At 38.6% G+C, this 26,280-nt stretch overlaps 1 long non-coding RNA gene across 5 annotated transcripts in view; it reads left to right on the top strand.

Annotated features, from left to right (window-relative positions):
- Positions 1-26,280, top strand: part of LOC141581664 (uncharacterized) — a 473,937-nt gene that overhangs the window by 11,013 nt on the left and 436,644 nt on the right. The window lies entirely within an intron of this gene.

Below are 26,280 nucleotides of genomic sequence, written 5' to 3' on the forward strand. Positions count from 1 at the left end.
ATATGATCACATATAACACAGAACAGATTTAAGAACAGAGATGCAATGGAACTTAGCAGGCAACCACTACAAACAAAAGTAGTTGATATAAAGAACAAGTACTCAGTATAATTGATACATCAACCCTTCAAGCCTTGTGACCATAAGCCTTAACCTAAAATGAAATCCAAATTTACTAAATAAACTAGTAAATTAATAATTTTTTACAGTAGCAATTCTATAGCATTCATTTTAGAATCATCAGAAAACATACTAATGACTATCCAGTGAGCAAAACATGAAATGGGATAACATTAGAGAGACACTACATATTTCTAACAATACATGTTTGTTAAATACATGAATTCTGTATTTAAAAGATTGTGTATCTATTAAATAATATAACACACATGACCTTTTCGATAAGTTCAACTAAAAAGTACAAAAACTTTAAGTGAAATACATTAAATTCATTTAGCATCTTATAAGTACCACGTGCTAACTGATTGTGCAATGAGAGCCACTCGTGGTATCTAATAAGTAGTCTTCATTCACTAGAAACATAATGTCATTTTTTAAAAGCCTAAAGGAGAACTAACCATTTTATTTCTTACTATACATATTTATTGAATGTATTCTACAAGCCATGTATAGTTTCAAGGTACAGGAAATATAGCAGTAAATGAAAGTCCCTGTCCTCATGTAGCTTATATTCTAATAGAGGTCACAGGCAATAAACTAGTAAAATGTATATAAATAATATGATTTCAGAAAGTGATACTTTTATATGGTATTTATTTTTATGAAAAAAATATAATCCTGTAATAATTTGTTATATGATTTTTTTCCTGACTAGATTAGCACTACTTGAAGGCAGGGATTATAGCTTATAAATAAACTCTGCAGCAATATACTATGCTCATTGATTAATACATGTTTAGTACTTGATAAATATCTGGATGAATGAAAGAAAGGAGGAAAGAACTTAAAAAGTAAAAGTTCTAACAATTCAATACATTCAATAGTTTGATACAGATTACTTACAAGGCAATGTCATATATTAAAGAAAGAAAAACAAAAAGTTTTAAAGTCAGAATAAAATCATTCCTCTAAAGGACTGCTGAATTCCCTGAAACACGATTTTTGGGGAACAATAAGGTCCTCAAAACTAGCATTCAAGGTATTAAATCATAACTGTGGTGTTAAGTAAATTATTTGGCCTCTTTGGGTCCTGATTTTCTTACCAATGAAATGGGAATGAATAGCCCTCATTATAGAAAGGGACTATAAGCACAAACAAGATAAATTGTGTTTCTTCTTTGAAAAGTACAAAGTATTACAGAGAAAGAAATATAATTAATTCTGGCAGCAATCTGGAATGGTGCAGTAATTCCAGTGATCTGGAAATACAGGCAGTAGTGAGTCACGGCTGTAGACTGAGCAGGAAACTGGTTTGGATAAAGTATATGACAAGTTGTGGGGAATATTAAAAGGAGCTAGGCAGGCTCCATGCCCAGAGCTAGCGATCAGGAGGAAAATGGTGAGGAATCAAAACTGGTCACACAAGCCACAGTTGGGGCAAACCTGAAAAGACCATTGTAGTGACCATGGATTCTCAACAATGGAATAGGAAAGCAATATAAAGTTTGGTAAACAGGAATCTGGAAATGTGATAAACAAAAAGAAGGTTAATATAAACAAGAGGCCAAATTTGAGATCCTCAAAAATGCAGCAAGACAGTTTTGTGCGTCAGCTCCAGCGTATGTCTAAGGATCCTTTGAAGGAAAGCATTGGCTCCTGAGGGGCAGGTCCTCAGGATTACATGGTTGAGGTAACGGAATATAGGTGGAGCCAAACCAAAAAGGACAGAATTTCTTGAGGACAGAATTTTCTCCTCAAGAAAATTCTGGAAATAAAGATCTTAGCCAGTTTTTAGAAGAATCTTTCTAGTCATTCATTTTCTAATTGGACAGCAAGATAAAGCGTCGTCAAATCTGTAGACAAATATCCCTTAAGATTTACACCAAATTTTCATGACACCACAAAATATTTTAAAAGTAAAAAAAAATCAATTGGTGATGTATGCACTCATTATTAGATCCTCAATATGTATGGTTTCAGCTGGGAATGAAAGCATTGCCTCCTCTCTTGTTTGCCATGACCTGAGTTTACTAAGTAAGTGGTTAAGTTAATTAATGAATCAGTTGTTCTGTAGCAACATGTATGTGAATGCTGGGCAAAACTCTCCTGTGGATAGGAGAGAATTACTGTTATTAGGTAACTGTTTGTTTGCTTTCTATCTCTACTTTCCAAACTGACCAAGGAATGCCACTAGGTAGGCACGTGTAGTAATCACCAGCGAACCTCAGGCCAGGCTCACTCAGGACTGGCTACACCCAGGGTAGAGGAGTGGCATGCCAGTAAGGAATCTGGCCTCAGCAGCAAGTTGTTTTTTTCTGCAAATATCGTGTATTTCTTCTCCCAGCAATTTTGTTCACCTTGGTTCCTGAGAACCATTATACTGCTAGGTTAATGGATCATTGGTTTATCCCCCTATATGTTTCCTAAATTTTGGCCATTCATCCATGCATTCCTGGTGATTGGGTTTACAAGTACTAGTGTCCTAGATCCAGCATCACACTCAGATGTCTCTTAACTATAAATCTGTTTAGTAACCATAATATGTCAGCATGGAACTGGCCCCACTGATTAAAAATATATTGGTATTGGTAGCTTCAAAAAATGGTATATTTGTTACTGGCATGTAAAACAAATAAATGGCCAGATACAAAACTGTGCAGACCCCCAATTATCTATTATCTAATAAAGAATTAATAAAGAATATGTATTAATGTAGATATATTTATTTACATATTAATGGCTTTTTTCAGATTTGCCAAATTTTTCAAAACAATTGCACATTAGAAATTGAGATATATGGAAATTCTAACTAATAGATTTATAGTCATTCTTGGGGTTGGCATTAACACTTTTTGGTAACTTCTATAAGTTAATTACAGTTTAACTTCCTAATTAATTATGTAATTTAACTTATAGTTTAACTTCTTAGAGGTTTTGGTGTCCTTTTTTAACCCTCACTTTAAAATATATACAATAGTATATAAAATATTGCTGTTGATCAACAGTTCAAATTGATTTATTCTTTAAAGCATGTAGAAAAACTTTCTAGTTAAAATTCCTGTGAAAAATTCTAATACACAGGAATCATATGGATATGTTTATAAAGATAATATTTCTTTTAAAATGTGTTGTTTTTTATGTTTTATGTTTGCAATAAGCATTATTTAAGTTTGATTGAAGAACTTCATGATTTTCATGTTTTTCTTTGTTGTCTTGAGAAACAGTGGTCCATTGTTAGATTGTATTTTAAATTAATGTGTATAAAACAAGAAATATTTACTTAGAGTCATTAATTTTCCACATTTAATAGGTGTCTTTGACCTAAATCAGTATCTTTTACCATATCAGCCTCAGATATAACAAGAATAATAGCAAGGACAACAACAACAACAAATTTGAATGTTTTCTTTGTGGCTATGCTCTTATCCTGTTATACTCATTCACATAAACCTAATGATTAATTTGAAGTTAGACACAGAGGATTTATTCATCAGTGTTAGAGCATTCACAGCTATCCAGGAAGATTACTATCCCTGGTGCTGAAACTGCTATGTGTAGTCCTTGTAGTTAAAGAATTATAACAGTTTCTCTTGGACATTCTCATTCATTGAAATTATGAATTGGATAAGTGTTCATACTTTAAAGGAAGTATTAAATTTCACACATATTAATATCTTAATATAAGAATAATATTCTACTTATGACTATGTTTTAGTACTGAAAAATGAGTTTTGGATGAGTATCATTAGTTTCTAGACAAAACAATGGTTTTTTAAAATTTCAGTACGTAAGACATTGAAGAGTCTATGAATGTTGCAGAAATCTGCAGACGTATACCACTAATCCAAAGTTTCTCCATTCCTGTTGACTAGTGTTTGCCTTAGGTGTCAGAATTAATGAGTTTAATCCACAATGTTAAAAATCAACATCTGAAATCTAATATTCTAACTGCATTATAACATACTTGATTACAAGTAGTTAGCTTTTATTTAATGCTTATAATGACTTTAAATTGTAGTGAAATGGGCTTTCCCCAAGAGGATTGCTTTGTTGATCCTGAGTTGGGGGCATAAGTCAGAAGTTAACTATGCTTTCATATATTCTTGTAAGTAGAAGTAGAGTGTTGGTTTAAATTCTCTTTACTTGGATAGGTAAGTCCAGAGGAAATAATTATAATTGGCACCAAATGACTGTATGTAATTCATGTGCTTATTTATATCAAGAAAAGAACATTGTAGATCTGGTAAGACCCTATTTTGGTCTGACAGTGTTATCTGTATTTATATGTCTATTTCGGGAATTTGAAAGCCAAGGGATTTGTATGCTGGATTGTGAAGCATCTGCTTTTGCTTGATGTAGCTGCTCAGTTTTGTATTTTTGACTAATAAAATCATAAACATAATGCAACCTCTGTGTGTGTGCTCTCCTTCCATTAATTTATACTTTACCTAAAAGTATTGAATATATGTGTTATATAAGTTCCTATAAATGATATTAAATGATTTATTAGCTTTATTCAATAAAATTTTAAGTGTTTTCTTCTACTTGTTAACAAGAAATTTCTTTATTTTTAACTGAAAACTTCAAGCAAGATTATTTAGATAATTATTTCAAACAGAATTGCACCTGTATTTGGGGACTGAAAATATTAATTTCTTTTACTGTTTTAACAGGACATAATTTTACAAGACATGCCACTTTTTCAAAGCCTGCTTCTCCTCCCATTTTCTCTATTTCTGTGACTGGCACCTCCAACCCCTGTAGCCTGCCTCTGCTCTCTGTTAACCAAGTCCTACTAAGACTACTTCCTAAGTATTTTCCAGCCTGTCCTTCCACTCCATCACGATGGATTCATTTCCAGTTGAGATCCTTATGGTACCCTCCCTGGATTATTGCAGTAATCACAGAGCTGGTCTCCTTACCTCGGGATTCACTTCTCATCTGTTGCTCACAGTGACATCAGAAAGATATTTTTAACTGATGAGCTAGAATTAATTATATAAAACACACATACACATATAAATAATACTTTAAATCCTTCAGTGATGTTCCAATTATATAAAATATAGGAGGCACTTTTTATTCTGGCCTCAATCTTTCAATTCAAACTTGTCTCCTGCCACTATCTCCTTTGAACATTGTATTCCAACTACTTTAAAATAATAATATATAATATTCATTAGAGCCCTTCCTGGGTTTCTATCACTGTACAAAATATTTCACATATATTGTGTCATTTAATCTTTAACAACTTTATTAGGTAGGTACTATTATTATCTATATTTTATAGTTGAGAAAAAAGCAGGATTAAAAACTTGCCAAAGTTACGAAGCTGAGAAGTGTAGCATTTGGGATTTGAATCTAGGCATCCTTCCTCTCCAGTCCACAGTGGCTTTCTTGTGCTAAAAGCCTTGCAGTTCCCTAGACTTGACATTTCTCAAAATCTGTATGTCTTTCACATGCTCTTCCAATTGTCTGGAAAATATTTCACAACCCTGGTCTACCTGTGGTACTCATGTTCATCCCACAAGCCTTGACTGCATCTGTCCCCACTTCATGAAAGTTTCTCTGAATCCCAGCACTTTGGGAGGCCGAGGTGGGCGGATCGCCTGAGCTCAGGGGTTCAAAACCGCCATGGGCAACATGGTGAAACTCCATCTCTACTAAAATACAGAAAAGTAGCCAGATGTGGTGGAGCCTGTCTGTAGTCCCAGCTACTCAGGAGGCTGAGGCAGGAGAATCACTTGAGGCTGGGAAGTGGAGGTTGCAGTGAGCCAAAATCACGCCACTGCACTCCAGCTTGGGTTACAGAGTGAGACTCCATCTAAAAAAAAAAAAAAAAAGTTTCTCTGACTCTGACTCCCTGGTCAGGGCTCATGCCTTGGCACTGAGGGCACCTTGCAAAACTCAGTGAGGCTAGTTGGTGTAGCAGATAGAAAATAATTGTGATGTGAGACAGGCCTGAATTGGATTTATGGCTGTATTGCATATTGGTTTTGTGATCTTGGGAAAGTCACTTAATCTCTCTGAATTTTAGTTTTTTGGGGGATTAATAGTGCCTTTTCCAGGAAGCTGTTATTGAGATGGGACGAATCTACTACAATGACCAGAACATAGCAAGAATTTCATTAGTGCCCTCACCACCCTTCTTTTGTTGCAGCCCTCAGTACCTGAATGGCAATTGTGCGTCTTCTCGTTGGCCTGTGGATTGCTTCCCCTTTATCTTTGGCTGTGCAGTATTCAGTGGCACTAGTAAAACATGTGAAATGAATGAATTAACAACTGATGCTTAATACCTAATGACACAGTGAATGAATCCTTTTGTTCATTTTATGGCCAGAAAGATAGTGTAATTCAGAAATAACAACTAGCAAAAAGAGAAACTTCAGCTATACTTTGTCCTTTTCTCAAGTAGCATCTAAAACTTTTTCCTGATTAAAAAATTATCACTGAGGAATCTCTTTGAATGTGTCTTGAATTTAATATAAGCAGATGATCACAACTCAGCATAATATTAGAAGATCATATGATTTTTTTTTTTTTTGAGGTGGAGTTTCGCTCTTGTTACCCAGGCTGGAGTGCAATGGCGCAATCCCGGCTCACCGCAACCTCCACCTCCTGGGTTCAGGCAATTCTCCTGCCTCAGCCTCCTGAGTAGCTGGGATTACAGGCACGCGCCACCATGCCCAGCTAATTTTTTGTATTTTTAGTAGAGATGGGGTTTCACCATGTTGAACAGGATGGTCTCGATCTCTTGACCTCGTGATCCACCCGCCTTGGCCTCCCAAAGTGCTGGCATTACAGGCGTGGGCCACCACACCTGGCAAGATCATATGATTTTTTAAATTGATTCATATTTTTATAGTCTTGGAATTATCTGTCTGTCTACCTACCTACCTTGGAATATCTATCTATCTATCTGTCTTGTCTGTCTATCTACCTACCTACAAATCTGTCATCTTCAAATACATTTAGGCTGGTTTCCTGAGGCTATTTTGTTTTTCCATTGTTTTATTTTTTCAAGATCCTGGTATTGCCTGGTGTATTGGGTCTAGGTATTTACAATTAGGAGAAGAAATGATTCAGTGGCAGTGCCCCAGGATTTTGAATTATGAGATATGAAACTAGAAATAGCAACTTACACGTGTTACTGCTTCTGTGTCAACTTATATTATCCCTTATTCATACGTGTTTATGTACATTTCAAGCACTATGTATTGGTAAACACTTGAACTTAAACCGTGTAACAATAGAAGATGACATAGTTGGAAAGACATAAAAGATCATTGTAAATATGTGAACAAGTTAGAGAACTATAAAATTAGAGATCATCATAGCTAGATTCCAGACAGACTTCATTGCTTTTCACAGAAATTAAGTCATAGATAATCATATGACAGGTTGAAATAGGTCAGGATTTCTAAAAATAGTGTCATGTAAATTACCTATGTAAATACATTAAAATGTGAACTATTTGAAAAATGAATAGTAGGTCCTCAGACTAGCCCTACACATAAGTATATTAGAAAAGCATGAGTTCAAGAGCAAAATGTTGATGAAGCTGCCTGTGTTGGTTTCTTTAATAAGATTCTTCTATTCTGCTTTCTGTAACTATTGTGTTCCCATTATAAACTTTGTACCAAGTTAAATTTCTGTCGTCCTGGCTCTCCAGTTCTAGGAAGTTAAAAAGAGTCAGAAAAATCCCATCTTTAGTTTTGTGAAGTTTAGGAGCACAGTCAAGATAAGCTATAAAGTGTTGCACATGATAATCTAACTGTCCTTCTAGTGACAGTAGAGTCTCATTATCCTTCCTCAGATATATGCAATGACAAAAATAGATAATGAGAAAGTGTGCACCCAAGTAACTTTTTGAGTGTATAAGGGCTGATTAAGTTGAAAGAATTGTGGCCTGGCACAGTCGCTTATGCCTGTAATCCCAGCACTTTGAGAGACCAAGACCAGCAGATCACTTGAGGTCAGGATTTCAAGAAGAACATCACCAACATGGCAAAACCACGTCTCTATTAAAATTACAAAAAGTGTCCAGGCATGGTGGCACACTGTAATTCCAGCTACTTGGGAGGCTGAGTCATGAGAATCGCTTGAACCTGGGAGGTGGGGGTTGCAGTGAGCCTAGATCATGGCACAGTACTCCAGTGAGATGGAAAACAGAGTGAGACTTCATCTCAAAAAAAAAAAAACACAAACAAAAAATTGCAAAGAATCTACTAACCTAAAAAATGCACAACCTCAATTCTCAAAAAGTTTATGTTCTAGTATCATGTTGGTTCCATAGAATTTGTCATGACTGCACACCATTACATAAAAGAAAGGCACAACTTGAGATATTTGTTTTGACTAGAAAACTGAGAAATATTAATAGGGGGAATTTGTGAACTATCCTTTCGAGGAGGTTTTTAAATGGAATGTATACATGATAATGTTAATGCAAGGCTACGTAGAGATAAAGGGGAAAATTACACAAGTTTTTTTTATTTAATTTTTGGACTCAGTTATTTTTTATTAATTTTTGGACTCAGATAACCTCTGCCTCTCATCTCTGTCAGGCTGAAACTCCATCGAAGACTAGTAGTCACATGACTGGAGTGGAAAAGATTCTCAAGTTTATTTGTGTATTTTTTCTTTAGTGTTACAAGTCACATAATAAGTTTAACATGAAAATTAAAAGCAATCACATATAATTCTCAATATCAGAGTAGATGAGTGTGGCTGCCTCCTCATTAATACCCAGAATGCATTGCAGTTTTCCCAGCTGCCCTTGCTTTTTAAAGCATTTTAAAAGATCAAAATAAAGATCAGAGAATATGCATATTTAAGCTTATGGTTTTTGATGTGGAACAGTTGAAGCCATTAAAAAAGAGTCTAAGACATAAGCAGTGGGAAGTTAAATTCAAGAAAAAGTCTCAGAGCTGAGGAAATAAAGAACCTGTGAGGTTAAGGTGTTAGATGAGTCGACCACAGGAGTTTGAAAGGGAAGCCAAATGAGAAAATGATGTCACTTGGGTGGAGAGGAAGTTCTAGAATAAATGTGGCTGTTATAAGACATTATAGTTAGATGGATAGACAGTAAAGAAGGGGCTTTTTTATTAAAATAGAGGAATAGTGGTTGGGAATAGGAAATATGGAGCTAAAATTATGCCAACCCACTTCTGTTAAATAAATTCTATGATACCTTAGCCTTTGGGAAAATGACCAGCTTTCAGTTGAGCACATGTTAAGGGAAGCACTGTCCCCATAGAAATAACTGAATTTTAATTAAGCAAAGAAATAGAGTGAATGTCCTCTAATGAGGTTTCCAGAAGTCACAGAGAAAATATTTGGGAAGCAAAGAAGTTTGATTCAGAAGTAAAACACAGAGCAGTATGGATATGAGAAACTGGAGAGCACAAATGAGTCGAGTTTTCAAAAAAAAAGAACAAAATTTTTTTAACTCAGTTGTCTATTGTCTTCCTTCATAGTTCTTAGGGAGATATAAGTAAAGGCTTCCAAAGAACTCATCTCTGTCCATAGGGTACAGAATAAGTTTATTTCAAAGATCTCCTCTTCTCACAGTTAATTACTTGATGTAGGGCAAAAGATTAAATGTAAATAGTAGTAAAACTGTCTCTGATATTATTGTAAGGACTAAAATAATTTTGCTTTGAAAATGAAATCGATTTTTTTTTCTAGAGAGAAATGACCCAAACGCAATTTTTAGGACCGTTCCTAAAATTCAGAAATGCCTTTCCCATATTGCTTAACTGTGCCTTTTTCACTGGAAATAAAAGGGCTGTCTTCAGGGAGCACACCTCCCAAGAGATCGGTAAAATCAATGAAAAATTCAATGTCCATTTGTCAGTAAAGACATGTGAAGTTTGATGGGTTTCTTGGGACTGGACAAGTAGTTAAAGATTCTAAAGCAAAATTAAGTGGAACATAGAAACCAAAAATCCCACAAGATCTCTGAAGAATGAAACGTGAAAGATGAGGACAAATTTAGGGAACCGTTGTTGGCATAGATGTTAACTTTCAGAAGATGGTGGGAATAGACTATCACACAAAACAAAAAAGACGGAAGAGAATATTAGCACTCTGTTGCAAAGGAGAAGAGGGATGCTCAGCTGGTAAGTATAATGCAAATATTCTAAAATCTGGAAAAAAACCCAAATCCAAAATGCTTCTCATTCCATGCATTTTGGATAAAGGAGACTCAACAGGTATTTTAAAAGACCAAAGTAAGGATCAGAGAATATGGATATTGAAGCTTATGAGCAAAGGAGAATAAGAAAAAAATGTTGGAGGACTTTTAAAATTGAAAAATGAATTGATGAATGCAATTAGTATTATTTTTAAAATCAGTCATTAATAGCCACTTGCCATGATTGCCAGACCCTTGAATAAGTACTAATTTCAAAATTATTAAGGAAAGGCAAATGTTTAGACTCATGCAGATTAAAAGAAAATATTTTCAAAATTTCAAATTTAAGCTTATAAATGTTCTAATCTACTTTTGAATATGTATTCATGACCCAAGATTGTTTTTTCCAGGCCCGTCATTCTAATAATTTTGTTTGTTTGTTTGGAAATGGAGTCACACTCTGTTTCCCAGGCTGCAGTGCAGAGGTGCAATCTCAGCTCACTGCAACCTCCACCTCCCGTGTTCAAGTGAGTCTCCTGCCTCAGCCTCCCAAGTAGCTGTGATTACAGGCACCCACCACCAGAGCCGGCTAATTTTGTATTTTTACTAGATATGTGGTTTTGCCATGTTGGCCAGGCTGGACTTGAACTCCTGACCTGAGGTAATCCACCCACCTTGGCCTTCCAAAGAGCTGGGATTACAGGAGTACTTCTAATGACTTTTTAATACTACTTCCCAACACCTACTAAGTGCTGGAATGCGCAGGAACTCGTGGTGGTTCCTGTTAGAATCCCACGTGTTTCAGAGTCCTCTTTTTCTTTAATCTCACCTATAGGTAACAAACTGTAGCCCTCTTTTGTTAGACTCATTAAAGGAGAAATACAACTTAAATACTACTTACTTAAAATAGAAAACCGACTTAAAGGTAATCCTTTTGTCACAGTAAATGGGCTCACCCTATCGAGTCTAAAGTACTAAGAAATTTAAAACAGTTTAAAAGTGGTAACACAGTTTGAGTCCAGACTTAACTAGGCAATTTACAAACTGTGCAGACAGGGTGTTACAGAGTCTTGGTCACATTTCTTGAGGCAGCAACAATTGTATTGCATATGGTTCCTTCAGATGTTCTATTTTCCTGCTGATGTAGAGGAGATTCGTGAACCTGCCATAATGGCATACTTACTTTTTGTTCTTGCTCATGGGTGACGCTAAAGAAGATAAAATCTCCAACAAAGAGATCCTAGAAATAATCCAGTCTATCATTGCTGAAGTTGTAATCACAGCAACTCAGCTGTGAAAATAAAGGGCTGCAGGATTCTTGAGTGTACGCCTCAGGATTTGCTGAAGTGGAAAACTGCAGGTAGAGAGAAAAACACATGAGGATGTGAAAACTACCAAATGAGTCTGTATTTCCCAGTGCATAAATCCAAACTGGAGCAAGTCCACAGGTTTTTACAAATGTTCATGGCATCGTCTCTATCCCTTGGGGATAATCTGCTTCATTTACTAGTCAACAAATATCTATTGAGGGTCAACTTCTAGGCAGTAGGGACCTAGCAGAGCCTAAGACAAAGAGGTTTCTGTTCTTACAGACCTAACTTTGTATGGGAGTAGATAGACAGCAGGCAAATAAATAAATCAGGTGGTGATATGTGCAATGAGGAAATCAGAGCATGGTGATAAGTTAAAGGGCTCTGAATTGGGATGGCATTTCTTTAGATTGTAGCGCCTCTCTGAGATCGTATGAAAATAAGGAATAACAACAGAAAGATCTGAAGTAACAGCATACCAGGCAGAGGCACTCCTGTCTACACTCATGATCTAAAATGGGAGTCAGTGTGGCTCCTTTAGGAAACAAGAAAGAACCCAATGACTGGAGAATATTGAGTAGTTATGAAACTACCACCTGCCAATTGCCTTAAATATCATATGAATTACCAAACTTATCAGAACATTCTATCAACCATTTGACAAAAATATTCATTAATTTCACTTCAGTAAGCATTGTTTAGGCTTTGCTAACTACTGGGGTTGTAAAGATGAACCAGTCATGATCTAGGACTTCATGTATAATGAAAGAAATGAAAACAATAAGGAATAACAAAATATAATAACTGCTTTCTCAGAAGTGGTATAAAATGTGTTGAGAACAACAATTACATGTAACTCTGTCCATTCGGATCAGTAAAAGAAAACATGTGGGTTGGACCATAAAGAATAAATAGAAGCTTAGTGTCTGAAAAGGAAATATATGACCTCAACTTCTTTACTGAACACCTGGTGCATACACCAGTTGCCTCCTGGTCATCTTCATTTGGATACCCCACCTCATCTACATTTAACTGATGCCAAAAAGAAATTTTCTTGCACCAAACATGTTTCTCATTCTATATTATGCATGTTGGTCAGGAGTCCCACTCTGAAAACCAGTTATTAAGTTGACTCCCTCCTCTCCCCAGCTTCCACATCCACTTCATCAGATGTTGCCGATTCTACCCTCAGATGGTCACTCTTCCCTTCACTATGTTTGCTCCTCATAATCTTCCAGATGGATTTATCTTTCTTTCTGGTATGCACCTCATATCTGCAAACCAAATTTCAAGTCAAGACACCCAAAAATCCTATTTATGGTCACGTTTGATCAAAAAGCACATATGGATTTAAGATATTGGGCATGTGTGTTCTTCCACTCATCTTCCAAGGCCTGTTTCTGCTGACCTTGTTCTTGATTCTTCATCTCTCTGAAGGAGGAAAGGAAACAAGGGGTCAGAGGGTCATTCTTTAGGTCACAGTTTTCTACTGAGCAGGATTACTATAGCATTAAGAGGCTCTATACTTAGAGCTGGGAAGCTCAATCTTATTTGTCTTCTTTACATTCTGGCTGCTGCATCTGTCCCTAGGATGTAGACTAGATAGGGCCTGGATCTTGGGGATGATCTCAGTCAGATTTCTCTATCTTTCCATTTCTGATTCCTTATATGTTTGTCCCTTGGCTAATAAATTAGAACAAATAGATAAACTAAGACTTACCCTAGCTACTTAATGATATTTCTTTCCTTCTTTAACTTTCTTCCTCAATCTAGCCACTTGGAAAGGTCTGTGTTTATGATGGATAGCAGGTTAGGGTGTGAACTGAGTAGGAGTAACAGCTCAACATAGGTCACCAAATCTAAACTTTAGTCTCCAATACAAAAATTTTTTTAGTGCTCTCCTTGATATATCAAGCATTTGTTCAACTATTAATGAAGTGATATTTTCCTTCCCATTCTATAACTCTTGCTGTGGCTGCACTCTTGGTGGATGGGATATGGGAGGAAGCAGGCTGATGATGGATAAAGACAATTTGTAAAATGCTTGTGAAGCTCTTATAAGGAAAACAGCATCCTAAGCAGGCAGGGGAGCTAGGGCTGGATTTCTTCTGCATTCCTGGACTATAGCAATAAATCCATTATTATATCAACAAGCTTCTCTTGATTCCTAATTTGTAAAAACACTGTACAAAGCAATATACTGGACTATAGGTGAAAGAATTTTGGTCTATTCTGCTGAAGTACTTGGGCCTGTTTTATAAGTCCGCAAATAAAGACATCAAAAGAAAATACTTCTCAATGAAGAGGACTATTAGCATTTTGGATGAGAAAATTATTTTGCCAGAGTATCCTAAGAATTGTATGACTTCTAACATTTGGCATCCCTCATCCAGACTAAATGCTGGTGGCATCCCTCATTCATTGTGACAACCAAAACTATGACTCCTTCCCATTTCTTTCTTTCTTTCTTTCTCTTTTTTTTTTTTTTTTTTTTTTTTTTTTTTTTGAGACAGAGTCTTGTTCTATCACCAGGTGCCAGGTTGGAGTACAGGGGCATGATCTCAGCTCACTGCAATCTCCGCCTCCTGGGTTCAAGCAATTCTCCTGCCTCAGCCTCCCAGGTAGCTGGGACTACAGGCACATGCCACCACGCCGAGTAAATTTTTGTATTTTTTAGTAAAGACGGGGTTTCACCATGTTGGCCAGGATGGTCTCAATCTTGACCTCGTGATCCACCTGCCTCAGCCTTCCAAAGTGCTGGATTACAGGTGTGAGCCACCGTGCCTAGCCTCCTTCCCATTTCTATGGAGGTGGTACCACACAGGGCTGAGAACCACTGAAAGGAAGGAAACAATGTTAATCTACGTTGGGCTTCCAGACAAGATTTGGAACCACTACCACATAGAAAAGTCAAGTCAGGAATGCAGAGAAATGCAGAATTAAATTTACCAATTTTAGGAAAAGCAGAAGTCAATGAATAGAGGTAGAGAAGATTCATAGGCTCAAACAGAGTAAGACAAAATGAACCACTTACTAATACAAAAGAGAATTGAAGAGTCTTAAATATGCCTAAACTTTTCTTCTTCAACCTACCCCGGATTCACAGGTTAACCCTGTTTGATTAGCACCATTTTCCTCAATCAGGGTTCACTGGCATTTTGCAAGGAGTATCTGAACCCTATGAACTTATATTTTTAATTCTCTACCTCTTGTATCTGAAAAAACCAGGTGAGAATAAAGCAAAGAATCTAGACTTGTGACTCCTTGCTGAAGCAGTGATGTGAAACCTATGTAAACGCATGAATGGAAAAGCTATTCAGATCAATGAGAATTTTAAGACTTTCTTAAATTAACAACTCCATTTCTTGAGCATGGCTGCATTCTTCTGCATCCCTACCTACTCCTATGAAATGCCCCCATCTACATCTTTTTTCCCCCCATCTCATTTCCTGTCTCAACCAATTCTCCAAGTGTCAGCTCTGGGACCACTTCTTATAAAAGCCCGTTCAAGCTCTCATGCTTCTTCTTCTTTTTTTCCTTGAAGCATTGTGCTTTACTTTCTAGTTTTTACACATGGTAAACCAACTGCCCCACCCTCCCCTAACCCTGCCATGGACTAGAAACTCCTGGAAAGTGAGCCTAATTACTTATTCATTGTATTTACTTTTATACTTGCAATTACTTGCTGCTTTAGAGATTCTCAGTTCCGGAAAACCTTCATGGGTATACTACCAACTTTTCAATGATGTGTAAAATTTATTTTACTACATAACTAAGAACATACATTGTTACAGCAATGTCTGCATATGACACACAGGGTTGAGTGGATGGTAGTATAGGGTGAGGTATAATTTGCTGCGCATAAGAGGCTTTACATTCCTAAAATTATATTTTAAAAAAGATCTTAATAATAACTGAAAGAAAAAAAAAGGCCATTTAAGACAAAAATGGCCTGCAACTGCTTTTCCGATGGCCAAATTCATTTCCAGGGTGATGGATATTTTATTTTAAAAAGTACCTTGATTGGTTATACTGAGAAAACAAGGAAAGCTAAACTGGGCTGTCAAATAAAGACTGACTGACAGCATTTCACGGGCAGAATGAGTTGTGGGGCTGGGTGACGATGGAGGAAGTGAGCAGAGAGGAGATATGAGGCAGCAGGAGACTGAGCCAGTTAAATAGACCTGAGCAAGAGACACAAGCAAGACGGGGACCTGGAGCCAGACCAGAGAGAATTCCCATGAAAGTATTTACATTTATGTTTTTTTTTTCCTTTGGTTTATGGGAATAATCGTAATTAGTGTCCAACCTTGAGATTTTTTCCTTGTGTTATTATATCCTCAATTACATAAAACCTTCAAAAAAGTTTGCTACACAGAGAAGCCTCTTTCAAAGCAAGGCTTGGGGAATAAAAGAGCAGAGCTGATACCCCATGTGGGACAAACTGTACAGCAAAATAATAGTGATCATAGGATTAGTGTTACTGTTCTGGTTATGTGGCTGTTGGCTTTCAGCCCCATTCCTATCCTCTCATGCTCTCCTTTAAATCACAGGAGATTGAAAGGCTGCAAATGTTGTTTGCTAGATTACCTTGCCTGAAAGCTTATGGTTAAGCACAAGCAGTGGCAGGTGGGAGGCATTAGGCAGGGTATTAGGGGAAGGGTGGAAAGAGGAAGAAGCCATTGCCCCCGATCCACTTTGTGGCAGCACCTTGGGCAGTAGCAGCAGCAAACTGGCAAGTGTAGGCTCCTGGGTTCCTGGTTAGGCTGTTTCAGCAACAGAGCTGGCAACATAGCATTTATAGGTTCTGGCTTCAGCAGCAGCAGCAGCAGCAGAAGTAGGTGACACAGTTGCAACAGCAGCATTGGCTGCTCTGGCAGCCTCAGCATCACAGAAACATGCACTCTATGTAATTTTATTTCCCCTTTTGTTCTTCTATCCCTAGGTAACCATGTCTTTCCATTTTTGTTCTTTTAGCCCCGCCAACAGTTTTCTGACACATTCCTTCTCTTAAGTACCCTCTTTTAGAAAATGTGATGGTTAATTTTGTGTTAACTTGACTAGGTTACAGGGTACCCAGATATGGTCAAACACTATTTTGGGTGTTTCTGTGAGGATGTTTTTGGATGAAATTAACATTTAAACTGCTGGATTGAATAAAGCAAATTGTCTTCCCCAATGTAGGTGTGCCTCATTTAACCAGTTGAAGGCCTGAATTGAACTAAAACCCTGACCCTCCTGCACGTAGTATGATATGGTTTGGCTGTGTCTCCACCCAAATATCCCCACCTGTAGCTCCCTTAATTCCCTCGTGTTGTTGGAGAGACCCAGTGGGAAATAATTGAATCTAATGGGGGTGGTTTCCACTATACTCATCGTTGTAGTGAGTAAGTCTCGTGAGATCTGACGGTTTTATAATGGAAAACCCCTTTCACTTGGCTCTCACTTTTCTGTTGTCTGCCGCCATGTGAGATGTGCCTTTTACCTTCTGCCGTGATTGTGAGGCCCCAGCACATGGAACCGTGAGTCCATTAAACCTCTTTCTTTTGTCAATTGCTATCTTAGGTATGTCTTTATCAGCAATGTGAAAATGGACTAATGCATAGTAATTAGCTCCTCTTGCCTGAGAACTCGAGCTAGAATATCAGTCTTTTTCTGCCTTCAGGCCTGAACTGAAACATCAGCTTTTCTTGGGTCTCAAGCCTGCTAGCTTTCAAACTAGAGCTTACAGCGTCAGCCTTCCTGGTTCTCAGGTCTCTGGACTCCTACTGGAAGTATATCATTGGCTATTTCAGGTCTCCAGGTGCCAAATGCAGATCTTGAGACTTCTTAGCCTCCATAATTATATAAACCCATTTTTTATATTAAATCTTTTTGACTAAGCATGATGGTTCACACCTGTACTCATGATGGTTCACACTTGTACCCTGACCTTTGGGAGACCACTGCAGGAGGATTGCTTGGGCCCAGGCATTCAAGACCACCCCGAGCAACATATAGAGACCCTGTCTCTACAAAAGTTAATTAACAAAATTAGCCAGATATGGTGGCACATGCCTGTGGTCCCGGCTACTCAGGATATTGAGATGGGAGGATTGCCTGAGCCTGGGAGTTCGAGGCTGCAGTAAGCAGTGATCATGCCACTGCACTCCAGCCTGGACTACAGAGTAAGACTAATGTTCCCAAAATAAATAAATAAATCTCTTTATGTAGCTGTATAAATATATACATTTATATATAAACACAAATACACATATACATGTATATTATGCATTATATATATAATTTATATATAAATTAATATATAAATTATATATATATATATACCAACAACCAGTTGGTTCTATTTTTCTGGAGAACCTTAACTAATACGATTTTATAATAGTACCAAGAGTTGGGGTCCCACTGTTACAAGTAACTAAAAATGTGGAAGCAGCTTTGGAAGTCGGTAATGGATAAAAACTGGAGGAGTTTTCAGATGCATGCTTGACAGAGCCTGAATTGCCATGAGCAGAATGTTAGTAGAAATGTGGATATTATGGGTCATTCTGGTTAAGCACAGATGTAAATAAGGGACAGGTGATTCAAAACTGATGTAAAGGTTATCCTTGTATAAAGTGGCAAAGAACTTGGCCAAATTGTGTTCTAGTGTTTTGTGGAAGGTAGCAGTTGCCAGTCATGAAATTGGATGTTTAACTGCAGAGTTTTCTAAGCAAAATGTTGAAAGTGTGGCCTGGGTCCTTCTGGCTGCTTATAGTAAAATGTAAAAAGAGAAAGATGACTTGAGAAGAAATTGTTAAGCCAAGAGAAACCAGACTTAAAGATTTGGAAAATTCTCAGCCTGTCCATATTGCCAAAAAAATGAGAAAGTATGTTTAGAAGAGAAACATTAAGGGTTTGGCTAGACTATCAGAGAAATTATGGTATTATCTGAGCAGAAACACTGCCCATTTGCACTAAATGGGACAGAGATGAGACAAATTAAGGAAGGCTGTAAAACTTCTTACATTCAGTAGACAAGAAGATAAAGCTATTCAACTTCAAACATGCTTCATCCTTCAAGAGAAAAGGGAAGAATCACTCTGAAGGTCATTCTGAGATGAATAGGACTGCTGCTCCTACCACAGGCCCATGAGGCTGAACTGGTTCTTCCTTAGTTTCCCCTTTGGTTACAGCAGCCAAGGAGAGCTCTACCTGGTGCCTTAGGATGGGGCTATTTTCAGAGTCAGGAGGGCAATGATGCCTCACAGTGCCATGAGGGTAATACTACTATCTCAGGGGGCCTGGAGGGCAGAGCATCAAACTAAAGAGGATTAATTATTCTCCAGCCTGAAGATCTCATAGAATTTGCCTTGCCAGGTTTTAAACTTTCTTCAGACCTGTCAGTCCTTTCTTTTGTCCGATTTCTCCCTTTTGGAATGGAAATGTCTATCCTATCCTTGTCCCACCACTGTATGCTTTTGAAAACACATAACCTGTCTGGTTTCACAGGTTCACAGCTGCAGAGGAATTTTGCAGCAGGATAAATCATACCTTCAATCTCACCAATATCTGATTTAGATGATGTTTAGATGGAACTTTGGACTTTAGAGTTGATGTTGGAATGAAATAGGGCCGTTGGGGTTGTTGGGATAGAATGGGTGTATTGTGCATGTGAGAACATGAATTTTGGAGGGTTGCAAAAGAAATGCTACGGACTGACTTGTGTCCCCTCCCCCCACCCAAATTCATATGTTGAAGCCCTATGCCCACTGTGACTGTGTGAGGAAGTGATAAAGATAAAGCAAGGTCACAAGGATGGGACTGTAGTCCAACAGGGTTGATGTCCTAAAGAAGGGACAATAGAGCTGTCTGCCATGTGAGGACACAGAGAGAAGGTAGCTATCTGCCAGCCACACAGAGCCCCCTCACCAGGAACTAAATCAGCTGGCATCTTGGTCTTGAACTTCCTAGCCTCTAAAACTGTGAGATATAAATAAAATTGATAAATCTCTGTTGCATAAGTTACCCAGTCTGTGGCATTTTATTGTGGTAGTTCAAGCTGACAAATACAGAACCCTAGACTGGTTTCTGTTTTTTAACAGGATAACAACTAACATGGAAGTCATAAATCGTGGTTTATGGTCAAACCACAGTGAGAAAGCAGCTGCAATATGGTCAAACCAAACCACAGCAGGAAAGCAGCTGCAACATCTGAGAAAATGTGCACCTCTAGGAGGTGCAAGAAAATACTGATGGAGGAGAAGGGAGGACACTGGCATCCCAGAGCATGTAGAGGAGGAGCTGTTTTATTTGGATGATATCAAAGAGATGACGTCAAAGTTTAGAAAATTTTGGAATGTCTGGATTACATGTGTTTACTATGACATAAAATAATCCTTATGTTTGCGTATACAAGAGGATGGTCAAGGAAGAGACTATTTCTCCTTCTTCAGCAAGGCCTCAGTGTGAAAGTATAAACAAATAAATAGTGTGTGGACTGGATACTTTTACAGACACTATCAGCCATGATATTCTGGGATTTCAGTATAATTATTGCTGACTTGTGTGGCACATTTAATCTCTCTAAGTCGTTGCTCAAGAGTTGGTTTTCAAGGTACACTTGGAAATACATGAAGACTGGGAGCAGTAGTTTGCATAGTAGACCTCCAGTAAACATTTGTTCAGTGACCTCTCAACCTTGTATAATATTTGAGAAATATTACAAGTATAACATCACTATCTTTTTCTGTGATCTAAAGAATGTTTCAATTAAGCCCCTGTTCAACTGACATTTATGGTAGACAGTAATAGAAAATTATGTCACTATGATAAATAAAAGGAAATATAAAATGTTATTAATTATAGCATATCTGTGGCATCAGCATGAATAGTTATAAATGTCCATCTTAAAACTGGAATTAATATTCAAAAGGAACATTTGAATTGAACCAAAAATAGTATAGGTTATTGTTTTGATTGAATGAGCTAAAATGAGAGCATTATAACACTAAAAGAAATTTTTTTTGCCAGCCGCGGTGGCTCAAGCCTGTAATCCCAGCACTTTGGGAGGCTGAGGCGGGTGGATCACGAGGTCAGGAGATCGAGACCATCCTGGTCAACACGGTGAAACCCTGTCTCTACTAAAAATACAAAAAATTAGCTGGGCATGGTGGCGCGTGCCTGTAATCCCAGCTACTCAGGAGGCTGAGGCAGGAGAATTGCCTGAACCCAGGAGGCGGAGGTTGCGGTGAGCCGAGATTGTGCCATTGCACTCCAGCCTGGGTAACAAGAGTGAAACTCCATCTCAAAAAAAAAAAAAAAAAAAAAAAAAAAATTTAAAAATTGGAAGTTTAGGGCTGAACGTGGTGGCTCACATCTGTAATCCTGGCACTCTGGGAGGCCAAGATGGGCAGATCACTTGCGGTCAAGAGTTCAAGACCAGCCTGGCTAACATAGTGAAACCCCACCTCTACTAAAAATACAAAAATTAGCTGGGTGTGGTGGCGTGCGTCTGTAATCCCAGCTACTCAGGAGGCTGAGGCAGGAGAATCACTGGAACTCAGGAGGCGGAGGTTATAGTGAGCCAGGATTACACTATTGCCCTCCAGCCTGGATGACAGAGGGAGACTTCATGTCAAAAAAAAAAAAAAATCGAAAGTTTAAAACAAAAAAATAACACCAATTAACAGACAACTGTAGTTTTTAGAGCCTATTAATTAATGGCACAATACAGCGAAAGAGTTCTGTGAAACTAAAGGAAAAGAAATACAAAACTGCTTTATGTAAGCTATTAAAATGGCTGCTATATAATTCTTCATATTTAGAAAATATAATTTTATTTATTATATTTAATAGTGGACCTTCAAATAGTAATGATAAATAACCCATGCTGTTTTTTTCTATTGTCAGTATTTTCTGGCCTATCACTTCTTTCTGACATATTTTTATTTCAATATAATTTAACATATCATAAAAATAACCCTTTTAGGCTGGGTGTGGTGGCTCACGCCTGTAATCTCAGCACTTTGGGAGGCTGAGGCAGGTGGATCACTAGAGGTCATGAGTTCAAGACCAGCCTTGCCAACATGGTGAAACCCTATCTCTACCAAAAATATAAAAAAATAGCAGGATGTGGTGGTGCACGCCTGTAATCCCAGATACACGGGAGGCTGAGGCAGGAGAATCACTTGAACCCAAGAGACAGAGATTGCAGTGAGCCAAGATCATGCCACTACACTCCAGCCTGGCTTACAGAATGAGACTCCGTCTTAAATAAATAACACTTTTTAAATGTACAATTCAGTAGCTTTTAGTATATTCAGACGGTTGTGCACTCATCACCACTATTTAATTTCAGAACATTTTTGTCAACCCCAAAGAAACCCATACTCATTAGAAATTGCTCCCTGTTCCCTAGCTCCAGTCCACTCACTGACTGTAGGCTCACCTATTCTGGATATTTCATATACGTGGAGTTATATAACATATAGCTTTTAAAAAATCTGGCTTCCTTAACATGTTGTATCGTGTATCAAGATTTTAGTTCCTTTTGTTGTGATGCTGCCTTTTTATTAATTATATTAGTTTAGTATTTCAGCAACTAGTTTAATTATGAAAAGCTTCTGCGTGCTTTCCAGTCAAATCCCCTCATATAGTAGGCCATCAGCTTACCCCTACCAGTGGAGACTGGATTCCCATTTGATGTTATTTGAAGAGTGCCAAGCAACCTTCCCATAAAATTTATTTTTTAATTTTTTCTTTATTTAATTTCTTTTAGAAACAGGGTCTTCCTCTGTGGCACAGTGGCATGAACACAGCTCACTGTAGCCGTGAGCTCCTGCCCTCAAGTGATCCTCCTGCCTTAGCCTCCCAAAGTTCTGGGATTATAAGCATGTGCCACTGTGCCTGAGCAAAAAAAAATGTATTCTTCCTATCTTCTCACACTGCACCGTCTCCTCCTGTTATACTTCTTTAAAACTCATCACTAAAATTCATCCTATTATCTTTATAAGTGCTTTGTTTGAAAGTAAATAAACCCTTTAGAAATAAATGAATTATAATTTTCAGTTGACTAGCTTAGTTTCGTCACTGACAGTAAACTAATCATGTTTAATTTCACAGTTTAGAGAGATTTTAAATAGAGGAAGAAATGAGATGACAGTTTTGAAATAAGGTGCTTTTTGAAGCAAAGGTGTCCTAGAGTCTCCGAGCACCTAATGAAAGCTTTTAATTCACCTAGCAATCATTTGCTGAACCCCTAGTTCAACATTGTCAAGCCCTGTTCCTGGAACTCAGACAAAGATGTATTCTGCCTTTAAGAAATCCACAGTCTTCTACAGGAGACAGACATGTAATCAAGCCCAATGCAGAGTTATTGAGTGCTGGGGTAAACATATTAACAAAGAGTTATGAAAACATGGGAAATTAAAACAGACTGGAGCAGGAAGATCAAGGAGGACTTTCAAGAAGAAGTGATGTGAGACTGGTCTTTAAAACAAAGTACATGTTCGCTAGTTGAAGAAAGAGGGGGAAAGTATTACACTCAGAGGAAGCAGGACCATAAGTAAGCCCAGGAGAATGAACTCATAGGCAGTATTCAGAAATGTCAAGTAGGCCAGTATGGTGACTGAAGGGAAGGGAAGAGAAGGGAGATGAGTTTTTAAAATGGTAATAAAGATGGCTATTATCAGAAACAGATTGCTGGCTGTGTGAGTAGCTCATGCCTGTAATCCCAGCACTTTGGGAGACCTAGGCTGGTGGATGACTTGAGCTCAGGAGTTCAAGACCAGCTTGGATAACATAGCAAAAACCCATCTCTACAAAAAAAAAGGAAGGAAGGAAGGAAAGGAGGAAGGAGGGAAGGAAGGGAGGGAGGAGTGGGAGAGGGAGGGAGAGAGGAAGAAGGAAGGAAGGAAGAGAGGGAGGGAAGAAAGCAAGAAAGAAGGAGGCAAGAAAGAAAAAGGAAGGAAGGAAGGGAGGGAAGAAGGAAAAAAGAAAGAAGTAAAGAATAAAAGAAAGAAGTGAAGAAAAAAAGAAGAGGCCAGGTATGGTGGCTCATGCCTGTAATCCCAGCACTTTGGGAAGCCGAGGTGGGCGTATCGCGAGGGCAAGAGATCGAGACCATCCAGGCCAACATGGTGAAACCCCATCTCTACTAAAAATACAAAAAATTAGCTGGGTGTGGTGGCGTGTGCCTGTCATCTCAGCTACTTGGGAGGCTGAGGAGGAGAATCGTTTGAACCCGGGAGGCAGAGGTTGCAGTGAGCCGAGATTGCACCATTGCACTCCAGCCTGGCAACAGAGTGAGACTCCATCTCAAAATAAAAAAGAAAGAAAGACTGATTAGCTGAGTGTGGTGGCATGCTCCTTTAGTCCCAGATACTTGGGAGGCTGAGGCAGAGAGGTTGCAGTGAGCTGAGATCATGCCAGTGCACTCCAGCCTTAGTGACAGAGTGAGGCCCTGTCTCAAAACCAAATAAGCAAAAAACAGATTGCTTACTATATGCCAAAGTACTTTATATGCCTTATCTCATTCAGTGCTCACAACAATCTTATCACATGTGCTATCATATCTCTATGTTACAGATGGAGGAAACTGAGGCATAGAAAGGTTAAGTAACTTGTCTACACTCTCACAACTAGTACTGTGGAGTGTGGTGCCAAAGTATTAACAATGGGCTTGTGTGCTTAGCTATGGAATTTAACATTTATCCTAAATGCAATGGAACCCTAAAGGGTTTTAAGCAGGAAAGTGACCTGACATGAGCAGATTTACAGTTAAACAAAATCACTCTGGTAGAGGCTGGGTAGGAGAAAGGGCTTGTGTAGTCTAGAGACTGAGAACAATAATCCTGGCAAAAAGTAATGTGGGCCTAAACCAAGACCATGGCAGTGCAATAGAGGGAAGAAAAGAGCCCAAACATGTACATTTAGGAAGTAGTCAGACTCTTAGGCGATGGGGATAGAAGAGGCAGAGTGTAGAATGGCTGGAATACTAGGTCCTTGGATGAGTGATTGTACATTCAGGTAGGGAAATACAGAGGGAAGAAGGGCTTTTAATTCACATTAAGTGTAAAGTGTCTAGGCAAGTTTCAGGTAGATACTCTTTTCCATTAAGTCATCATTTCTCTTCAAATAAAGAGCACATTATATGGGTCTAGAACCCAGTGATAATGTCTAAGCTCAGTAGAAGGAGCTGGAGGTAGTGGGTCATACATACTAGTAGTTGAAGGAAAGAAGAAGCTTGTGGTCACCTAATGAGGACTATGTGGATGGAAGAGCACAGTGCAAAAGTCAGGCTCTGAGCAGCGGCAGCAGCATCACTGAGGGGTAATTGGAAGAGCCTGCATGCAGGGGACAGAAAGGTGCTCAGAGGAGATGATACTTAAGCAGGAATGATGTCACTAATACTAAAGTGAGAGTTTCGAAGAGGAAGTGGACAGCACATTAAGCTACATTGTAGTTCAATAAGACCAGGACACAAACAGTCATTGAATTTCACAATTCGAGGATAAATGATGACTTTATGGAAAGGAGTTTCAGGGACTAGAGTCAGACGGCAACAAACAATGAATATGATAGGAGGAAGTAGAGGAAGTGAGCATAGAACCACTCTTGAGGCCTGGGTGTGAAGGGAAGGAGAGTCAGGAGAGGACACAAAAAGGAGGAAAAGAGAGCATTTGAGTGAGAAGATTTATTCTGACCACATGTCTACATGCGAGAAACATTCTGAAGCATCATTTTTAGTTTTGCAGCTGTAGGCAAATAAGTAAGAAACTGACACACCATTTCTAGAGTTTGCTGAGCAATAGAATCTGCAGAATTCTCTGTTGCCTTTGGAGCAAGACGGACCCTGGTGAGATGGCAATGTGAGGCAAGAGAAGGCAAAGATCACTGTCAGCTTTCTCTGGAGTAGCGCTCAGCTGGGGAAAAAATGCCTAGGTTTCCTGTAGGCTTGGAGTTAACAAGGAGATAGGTAGCTGAGGTCCTGGTCAGCTTGTCAGCCATCTCACGAGAAGTTTCTCAGTGGGGACAAGACTCGTGCTAAGCCTGTGAGGTAGACCTTGGAGGATTTAGCATGTAAGGGTCACCTTATTGGGTTACCCAAACCAGGAACCCACCCTAAGCCTTTCTAGGCTGTTATCCACCATCTACCAGACCACTCCAAAGAGCTGGCAATGATAAAACACCAGAGCCAGAGACTAGACTAGGGAAGCACTCTAGCTAGCTGCAAGACCCAACTGAGGAAGCCACCTTATAGCCACCATGCAGCCAGTCAGGTAACACACCTCCATTTCCTCCTGATGCTAGTGCAGGGTGTTTTAATCACCTCCTATTTACCCCTTGATGCCTTACAGTTATTGGGATAACCAAACACATGACACCCAACACTGGGCAGAGGAGGTGACAGCACTTTATTAGTTACACATCCTCATAACCTGGGGAAGGAGGACATGGCACACCACGCAGGGTCACATGAGAGTTCTACTCGAAAGCTGAGTGAACAAGCCAGGGCTGGGAAAGGCAGACTTTGTGGTGTCAAGAGGGTGAGGTGACTCCTGATTTCTTTGAGAGGATGTCATTGGTTTGTGTGAATAATCCCTCAGGCAAGCAGGGAACTGAAACCCACTAATAATGGATAGGCAGAAACTGCCTGGTCCCCTGTCTAAAGAGGGTTGTTTGACTGGGGAACCTTAATCATGGGAGCAGAAGGTGAACTTGGGATCAGGC

This window comes from Saimiri boliviensis, chromosome 16, assembly GCF_048565385.1.
Source record: "Saimiri boliviensis isolate mSaiBol1 chromosome 16, mSaiBol1.pri, whole genome shotgun sequence".
In the NCBI taxonomy this organism is placed as follows: domain Eukaryota; kingdom Metazoa; phylum Chordata; class Mammalia; order Primates; family Cebidae; genus Saimiri; species Saimiri boliviensis.